The sequence below is a fragment of the Sceloporus undulatus genome, chromosome 7, assembly GCF_019175285.1.
Source record: "Sceloporus undulatus isolate JIND9_A2432 ecotype Alabama chromosome 7, SceUnd_v1.1, whole genome shotgun sequence".
NCBI lineage: Eukaryota > Metazoa > Chordata > Lepidosauria > Squamata > Phrynosomatidae > Sceloporus > Sceloporus undulatus.
The window spans coordinates 15,279,839-15,289,374 of record NC_056528.1 but is presented as its reverse complement, the minus strand read 5'-3'; the positions used below and the strand labels follow the sequence as shown (position 1 = coordinate 15,289,374).

General features: G+C 44.8%; 1 protein-coding gene across 4 annotated transcripts in view; it reads right to left on the bottom strand.

Annotated features, from left to right (window-relative positions):
• Window positions 1–7,379, bottom strand: part of TNC (tenascin C) — a 53,245-nt gene extending 45,866 nt beyond the window's left edge. For 3 of the 4 annotated variants that reach the window (XM_042479149.1, XM_042479151.1, XM_042479152.1), the window contains exon 1: window positions 1,600–1,958. The gene's annotated coding sequence lies outside the window, so the exon portion shown is untranslated. Of the gene's footprint in view, window positions 1–1,599; window positions 1,959–7,354 lie in introns of those variants that run through there. The other variant, XM_042479148.1, reaches the window with a different exon arrangement.
• Window positions 7,380–9,536: the final 2,157 nt, after the last annotated feature.

Sequence of the window (9,536 nt, the reverse complement as noted above, 5' to 3'; positions counted from 1 at the left end):
TGCCCCAGATTTTGGATAGAAGCAGCACATAAATTAATCCAATGTATGGGTGCATCTACACTATAGAAATAATGCAGCTTGACACCACATTAAGTGCTGTATCTCCATTCTGTGGAATCCCGGGATTTGTAGTTGTACATGTTCTTTAGCTTCCTCTGTCAAAATGTGCTGGTGCCTCAGCAAACTACAAATCCCAGGTTCCTGTAGGATGAAGGCATGGTGGTTAAGGTGGTGCCAAATGGTGTTATTTCTACAGTGTAGCTGCACCCATTGTACCAAAACACACGGCAGAAATAATCCAGTTTGACACTGCTTTAACTGCCATTGCCCAATGCTAGGGAATTCTGGGAATTATAGTTTTGTGAGCTATTTAGCCTTCTCTGTCAGACAAACTCCAATTCTCAGGATCCCCTAGCACTGAGCCAAGGCAGTTAAAGTGGTGTCAAACTATTTCTGCAGTGTGGATTGGACCTTAGCCACAGATCTAAACTAGGGAAGGAGGCCCAAATGGATTTACTTAAGAGTAAGCCCTACTGAAGTCAGTGAGGCTTGCTTCCTCACCAAGAGGCACAGGAGTAGCCAGCCTTATTGCTGCACCGTGATCTGGCGCATCATCAAATCCGTACTGCGTAACCCAAGGTGTTAAGAAGTCCTTTACGAGAAAGCAAGAGGGAAAATAACGTTCCATTAATAAATTCCACTGTCTGCCACAAAAACTCTGCCCACACGACTTTCGAGCTAAGAATTGTTTCCAGCAATTCAGCAAATCCAAGGCAGGCACCGGTCCTTTCTCAGTGACCATACTCTCTCCCCATCCCAATATATACCATTGGGCCAGTTCAATGGGCAGAAAAAAGAGCATGGAATGGAATAAAGCCATGAGAACCACAAAGAACTGAGCATGTGAGCAAAGTCAGCCTGTTTCTACTCTAAAATAAGAGAATAGGGAAAACCTTTCTCAAAAAACTGTGCTTCAGATCAACCTCTGGCTTCAACAGCAGCGATGAAAGGACTATGTGCCAAACCTCCCCTTTTCATCTTTCCGTCTGGAAGGCAAACCCATGCATTTCTGGACCTCTGAAAGAAACTGAAGTCTGATGTGAAGGAGCAAGGCTGGAGTTCAGGACCTTTTACAAGGAGTTAGGTTATCATCATTTGGCATTTGGGATGCTAAATGTTCAGCAGTTCAATCTGTATCATTCTTCAAAGTCTCAGAGGTACCTTACTTGGGACACCTGGATCCCAAGCTTGGAGATCTTCCTATTCCTGGACACCACCAGATGCGCACCTTTTGTGGAGCCTAACAACCTCCGCAACCTCAGTGCCAACTTTGTTGTACCTTTTCTTCATTTGTGTGCAAGGGCATTTGTCTGCCAATACCCCCCTCAATCATAGCTTTCAGCTCTCATTCATTGACTCACTCATGCATCCGTTGAAATGCCATGGAAACGCACATCCAACAATCCCCATCCGACATTGCAAAACCAAGACAAAACTTCCCAATGGGGACTTAAACTCAAAACATCTCACAAACAATTTTTAAAGATCCCCCTCCCCCCCAAAAAGTCATCCCTTTCCCCTTCCAGAGAGAAGTCTTACCTCCTTGCCCTTTTGATATGTTTTCAGTTCATCCCTCTCTTGGTCCAGATCTCCAAGGAAGGAGGATGCTTCACAAAGCTGGCTCCAGTTCTGCCTCGAGGAACAAAAAAGTCAGCAAAGTTCTCCCTTCGGTGGCATAGATGTGAGTCAGAAGGAGAGAAACAGAGAAAGGGAAAGATGTTTGACAGTAAGGCAAACTGTGGTTAGAGCACACGGCTTCTGCTGGTTTATATAGCCGAGCTCAGATCCTTAGCTCATTTCACTGTAATGGGATGCCTGGGAGGCATAGGCTGGCTGTAGTTTGCAGTCGGTAAATTAAAGGCACAGCTTTCCCCTGGATTCTGTGCGCTCCCTGCTGAAAGAGGCACTCATATAGAGACTGTGGGACAAAAGACACTGGCATGTAATTTATACTGAAAGGAATAACACCCCCTTTTCCCTCTCCACCAAGGAGGGGGGATCAGCTCAAGGCAGCCAATGACTCAGAGGGAGAGAAGAGTTTCCCCAAGGGTTTTCAGCACAGCTCATTGTTAAGCAAGCACATCTCTGGTTGTTGTGTGGGTGAATGTTTTCCCACACCAACACATCCACAACAACACATTAGATCACTAAGGATGCCTTTACCCTCTTCTCAGATGGCCTTGTGTTTCTGAAGTGGGCCATTGTGTGCATATGTGGGTGCAAATGGGCTTCTCAACATTTCTGAGGAGCAGCAGATGCTTCAGCCCATCCAGGGATCTCAGAAAAGACAAGGAGACCTGGGATGTATCTATGGCAGTGGTTCTCAACATGTGGGTCGCGGCCCCTTTGGGGGTCAGACCACCCTTTCACAGGGGTCGCCTAAGACCATCGGAAAAACACATATTTCTGATGGTCTTAGGAACCATAATTTTATGGTTGGGGGTCACCACAACATGAGGAGCTGTACTAAAGGGTCGCGGCATTAGGAAGGTTGAGAACCACTGATCTATGGAGTCGGTAGCATGGATAATGTGAGGACATTTCTCCCCAAAGTCACAATTCTGTTTCACTAACTGACATTATCATAGAACCGTAGAGTTGGAAGAGACCACAAGGGCCACCCAGTCCGAACCCATTCAGCCATGCAAGAACTCTCAATCAAAGCATCCCCGACAGATGGCCATCCAGCCTCTGTTTAAAGACCTCCAAAGAAGGAGACTCCATCATCCTCCGAGGGATTGCGTCCCACTGTCGAACAGCTCTTACTGTCAGGAAATTCCTCCTAATGTTTAAGTGGAATCTCTTTTCCATTGTCCATCAGTCTCCAAATTTCTAGCAGTCCTGCTGTAGAAACTAAGGCTGCATCTCCACTGCAGTATTAATGCTGTTTAACACTGCTTTAACTGCCATTGCTCCATGCTTTGGAATTCTGGGATGTGTAGTTTTGTGAGATATTTAGCCATCCCTGTCAGAAAGTTCTGGTGCCACAACAAACTACAAAGCCATAGGATGGAGCCATGGCAATGAAAGTGGTGCCAAACTGCATTATTTCAGCAGCATGACAGTAACCTATGGAAGCGGACAACAGTTTCAGCATTCTTTACCTAATCATCATCCTCGTCATTTTCCTAATCTTGTGTGATTTGCAAGAAATGCAAGCACTGATTTTAAAGAAAATAAACTCCAGGCTGTTCTGTTTGGAACCTGCCTTTCTTTCTTCACAGGGAACCTGGGAAAGAGAATGGGCTTCTGAGACGTCCTCTGACAGGCAGGTAGTCGCTGAAATCTGACACATCATATTACCAGGAGACCTCTGGTAACTGTGAGTAGGGTATCACACTGGGATGGAATAAACGGCAGACCTGGTCCATGACTGATGGGGCAGAAAAGAGAAAGGGACATGCCATGTGCTGCATGAGGAGTTCTGGTTCTGTGGCTGTCAGTTCTCACTTTCCTCTTGTGTAAGCTGTGAACACTCCAGTGAAGTTAAACCAGAGAGGAAAGTAACCTATTGGGGGTCCTATTGGTTGTCCTAACTAGAGTAAACCCATGGCACCAGTGTGATTTACCTATATATTAACTCATCATTCAACAGCTAGTGATCCCCAAATTCCAGGTGCTTGGGACTTCATCTCCCAGAAACCCCAGCCATTTTGTCCAATGATCTGGAATTCTGGGAGTGGAAGTCTAAGGCACCTAGAAGGCCAGAGTTTGGGAATCACTGGATGGGGTTGCATCTACACTGCAGAATTAATGCAGTTTGACACCACTTTAACTGCCATGGCTCAAGGCTATGGAATCTTGCAGTTGTAGTTTTGTGAGATATTTAGCTTCCTCTCTCAAATCCTAGGATGGATTTGTGAAAGTGACAGTGAAAGTGGTTGTCAAACTGCACCAATTTGGCAGCCTCCAGGAAGCATAGTTAAGAATATTCCAAAAATTGTCCAAATAATAATAATAATAATAATAATAATAATAATAATAATAATAATAATAATAATGTGTTGCTCAAGAGTGTCAAGACAGCCCAGTGAGAAAATCCTGGACTGGTGAGAATTTTCACAGTGTGAGACTTATTCTATGCCAAAGTACTATTTTAAATGCACCTTTAAAGTCATTTGTAACACTCCAAGAGGTATCCAGACAGTATACTGCTAATACAGATTTTGGAAACTTTCATGTATGATCATGGCTTTGAACGCCATTCCATATTCCGCTCCTGCTCCTGTCTCTGCTTGCAAACAGGATGGTGAATTTGGGAGGATGTCCAACTTGGTGCAGGGCTCGTTCTTTGAAACTTGCTTTTCATCCCAAGCTCTCTCTTAAAAGGATCCTTTCATCAACCCTCTGTCTGCTGACACAGCAACCTGACAACCCCCGTGTGGTCACCAGAACTTAAAAGCTCGGCTTTCCTTTCGCAATAAATCACAGCCTGACCATAAATCCTCCAGAGGCATCCGTTTTTAACTCTCCCGCAAAGCATTTAGCAATGTCGGGCAACCGGGGAAAAGGGAACAGCTCTTGATGGATGGAGGGCCACTAGTTTTTACACACAGTTCTCACTTCTAACACATGCTAGGGCCATTAGCCAACAGAAAGACTGGTTTGTGCTTGTGGAGCGGGCAGATGCATGTTTTTCATGGTCTCTTTGGATCAAATGTTGATCAGGATGGAGAGTGCAGTCAAGATATCAGAATACGAGGAATGGGGAGAGCTGCTATGAAAGAACTACAATAGAACTTAAAGAGTAAAGATGTACAACTGAGCACAAAAGCTGGAATTCTCCAAGCCATTGTATTCTCCAGTACTGTGTATGGATGCGAGAGCTGGACAGTGATGAATGCAGATAAGAAAATCAAGTCATTTGATATGTGGTGATGGAGAAGGCTACCATGGATGGCCAAAAAGACAAATAAATGGGTCCTTGAACTGATCAAGCCAGAACTCTCCACAGAAACCAAGAAGATCAAAGTGAGGCTGTCGTACTTTGGCCACATCATGAGAAGGCATGATTCATTGGGAAACAAACAATAATGCTAGGAAAGATGGAGATAGGTAGAAAGAGAGGAAGACCGAACACTAGATGGATAGATTCAATTAGCCTCTGCCATTCAGTATTGACATGAACTTGATGAACTTGACTGGACTTCATGGGAAAAAATGGGCTGATTCAATAGAAGACTATTTCCTGTGTCCCTAAGTGCAGGAAAGGGATTTCTCAATGGCTTCAGCCTCAGTTACTCTTGAAAGGGCTTTTAATTGGATGAATGTTTGTATTTTCTCTCCTTCGCCCTTTTAATTGTGAACTTTAAATTGTGTTGAATACTTCTAATCATTTTATGTGTTAATTGCATTCGTATTACTTTAAATGTTAGTTGCCTCCCGGGAGAAATCTGGAACACAATCAAGTCGAAGCAACTGCATAAATAAACTAGGAACAAAAGGGAGAAAAGAAATTGCCAAGGATACACCTGACAAAAGGTTTTGTTCCCATACACTGAGTATGTTATCCCATGTGTGATTTGTATGAGATAGATGGGCCAGCGTCCATCCATCCATCCATATATAATGTGCCATATCATGCATGAATTTATGTCATGTAGTATACATCCATGAGCAATGGTGCCACATGTGCTATTGCTCCACCACAACTTTGAATGGTATACATTTGTTCCACAATGGAGAGCAATGTTCAACCATTGCCATAGGAGGACATATGCATGAACAGGTACCACTCATCCATGGAATCCCCACTCATCCATGGAAATCCACTGCATGACCTGGGACGTCATACTCTCTCAACCTCAGAGGAAGGTAAAAGCAACCTCCCTTGAAAAACGTCTGCCAGGACAACCCTGTGACTTGAAGGTACACAACAACTAATCTAGGATCCCACCCAATTCTTAGTAGCAGAGCACAGTTGTGCATTTCAGGACCAGAGAGAGCTCCGGTGGGAAGCAGACATTGCTCTGACAGTGATCCCATTGTGTGGGGATTTTGGTCTAGTGAGTAAGTCCCACTGCTTAGGTAAGAACTGGTGAGGATTTAAAAGGGACATCTACTTGAGCATTTATCAGGAACTTAAGGGCTTTAAGTAAGGATGCCATAGAAGTGCCCCTCTAAACCATGGGTTCTCTACAAAGGGAAGTTAGGTTTTCTCCCTCCCTGTTGTATTTCCAACACAAACGCATGCACACACAGAGTGTGCAAAGTGATCTTAAGGCACCTTTGAGACTAACTGAAAGAAAGAAGCTGGTAGCATGAGCCATTGCAGACTTGTTGCATGTGAAGAAGTAGGCTCAAGTTTACCACAACGCATGCCACCAACTTCTTTCTTTCAATTAGTCTCCAAGGTGCTTCAAGATCCTGTTGCACACAGATCATCCAGACTAACGCAGCTAGGTCTTTGAATTCCATAAACGCAGGATGGAAAGTGTGCAGAAGTGGATGCAAATGTTCCTTCATAATGATGATGCAACACCATATACATTTCCTTGTTTTGTACCTCCTCCAGCTCTGGCTATCACAAGCCAAGAGAAAGCACCATGATGAAGCAAGACCATGTTGGAGATCTCCTTTTTGTTTCTGGGCCATGCGCAAGTTCTCCGGTTCCTGTCATGGTGGGAGGCCACGAGTGATGAGCTCACTCCCGAACCTCAGACAAAGAGCGCACGGGGAGGCATAACGCCTCATGTTTCTAGGCAGCATTTCCGGCAGGGCCACGCACACCTCTGCTCATATCCTGCCTCGTCTTCTTCGGGGACCAAAGGGAAACCTCCAAGCATATGGGATTCAGCTTACTCACATTCTCTGTGGCTAACTCAAGGGTTTGCTTATTTTTTATTATTAAAGACAGCTGCCCTCCTCCATCTCTTCCAGTAGATTACAGCTCCGTTGCCTCTTAGCTCTCACATGCTTAGCAATGGTATAGCACTTCTTGATAAGTGAAGATTGCCAAGCAGACTGGGGGAGAGAGAGAGACGCTTTGACACCTTGGAGGGAAAGACTGAACGGTCTGTGCATTCACTGGAAAGGAAGGAAGGGGGAAAAAGACTTCACTCTTTGTCCCCAGTATCCCAAAATGCCAGTTCCTGGCATGTTTCCAGGAAACAAAGAAAGAATTGTAGCCAATGGGCACAAATATAGTGCTGATCTCTGGTACACTAAGTGAAAAAATAACAATTTCCCACCCCATGTATCAGATACCTTGAGAAGCACTGGTCTATAGTATCCTTTCAACATCTACCACCATCACCAATTCGTCCTTGGCTCTTCCCTTGAATGTTATCCATACCTTTGTGCCTTGTCTTCCTTCCTTCCCTCCTTCCTTTAGCATTTGATCAAGTCTGATCTGCTACTGCCAAGCCCCAGGTGTGTTGACTGTTGCCATGGCACACCTTTATGTCAGCTCCCCCTAGGTCCCAATGCCCATTGATTCCTCTACGAATTCCTGCCGCCATCCCTGCTATCTATGCTCCAGTCACAATGATGTCCACATTGTCATGCACATGGAAGTGCTAAAAAGCATGACCGATTTTGCAACGGTTGCCAAATTGAACACCTTGTCAGAAAGAGAGAACCAGTGGACATTGAGAACCAGGATGGCATAGTGGTTGGAGTTGGATGAGGACTTGAGTTCACCATCCATGGACTATTGGATGACTATGGTTAGATTCTCTGCTCAGACATGAAGCTCACGGGGTGACCTGGGGCAAATCACTTGCTCTCAGCCTCAAGGCAATGGCAAACCTCCATTGACCAGATCTTGCCAAGAAAAGCCCATGATAGCGTTGCCATAAGTCAGAAACAACTTGGAGGCGCGCAACAAGAAGAACAAAGTAGACAAGAGCAACAAGAACAACAGTATTGGATCTTGGTTTTTGTATGGCAATTATCTCATTCCCCTTTGCATTCTTCTATTCCACACAATGCAGAATCACATTAATACAAAGTATTTGTGGACTGGGATTCCCAAATGACAGAGAAGTGGGAAAATTGCATTTGATCTGCATTTTTAAAAAACAAATGAACTTTGCATTTGACATTCATTTCCTGGAGTAATATGCACAGATCTCCTTCAAGTTCCATGATTCCCTAAATATCATGATGCAACTGTTACTGCAAGAATTCTATTACAGTGGTTCCTATTAGGTTAGAAGAGCCAGGGTGGCATGGTGGTTTGAATACGGTGACCCTAAGGCAAAGCTATGATGGGGTTTTCTTGGCCAGATTTGTTCACAGGTGGTTTGTGTTGCCTTCCCCAAAGGCTGAGAGCATGTGACTTGCACATGGTCACCCAGTGGGGTTCATAGCTGAGCTGAGAATCGAACCCTGGTCTCCAGAGTCATACTCCAACACTCAAACCACTGCAAAACCACTGCTTAGGAGTGACTGGGGCCAGGCAAGGATTGCATCTCATTAATTAGAAACAGATGGAAGGTAGCCCTGCCAGACAGAAGCCCATTGGAGCCTTACACAATCCAAGCCATCCAGTGTGTCTGAACAAGCCCCAGAGGAGACGTGATGAATTCTTCACACCTGTTTTCCGCCAAGTTTAATAGGAAGACTCAAGAAACTCACTGCAAGACCTGGGGAGGAGGGGAGAAGGAGGCAGAATTCCAGGAAGGTTTGGATTTTACTGCCGGAAACTTTCCCGTAAGATGGGCCTGAGGCTATTGCATGGAAAGAAAGACATGGCTGCAGGGAGAGACTCCAACATTTATCATAATCTTCATTTTTTTCCAACTCCCTTTCACAATACTGGGAAAGGTTGTCTGGGTTGGGTTTCAAGGAGATTCCCTCCATCCAAGCCTGCAACAATGCTGAAACATTGCAGATCATCCCGTCAGAATAGCATTGCAGCGTCATGGGATGCAAATGGCGTCAATGGTTGCAGTCTGTCCCAAAATGCTCCGCTCTGATCCCTCCTGGTCTCCAGACCTGGAAGGGAAAGACGTTGGTCGAATAGCCAAGGAAGAGGCATCAGTAATGACTGCAAATGATACCTTCAAGCATAAATATGTAATAAGCTGGAAGATGAGGGGGAATCTTTTGGCTACACATATGAGGCTGGAAGATGGAGGCCAGATGTGCAACACATGAGAACATATGTTTCCCCCCCACTAAATAGCTGTTTCTTCTTTTCCGTCCCTGGAAAGACTAGAGGCAGAACATTCCTGCATGATTGTGGCTGCCTTTACCATCTCTCCGTAGCGTTTCTTAAAAACATTTTTTCCTCTATACCTAAGTTATTCCAGAGTGATACTGGCATGGCTGTTCTTGTCTTACGCAGGGCGACATGTATTTCAAAAAGGACAGAAGGGAGATCTGCCCCCTCTGCTAAAATAGAACGGCATTCATGAAACATTTCATAAGCTGGTAGCCACCAGCCATCAGAAGCCACTATACCATCGACATAAGGAAGGATAGCCATTTTATATTTTCCCCACTTCAAATCCTCTCAATGGTATTGGACC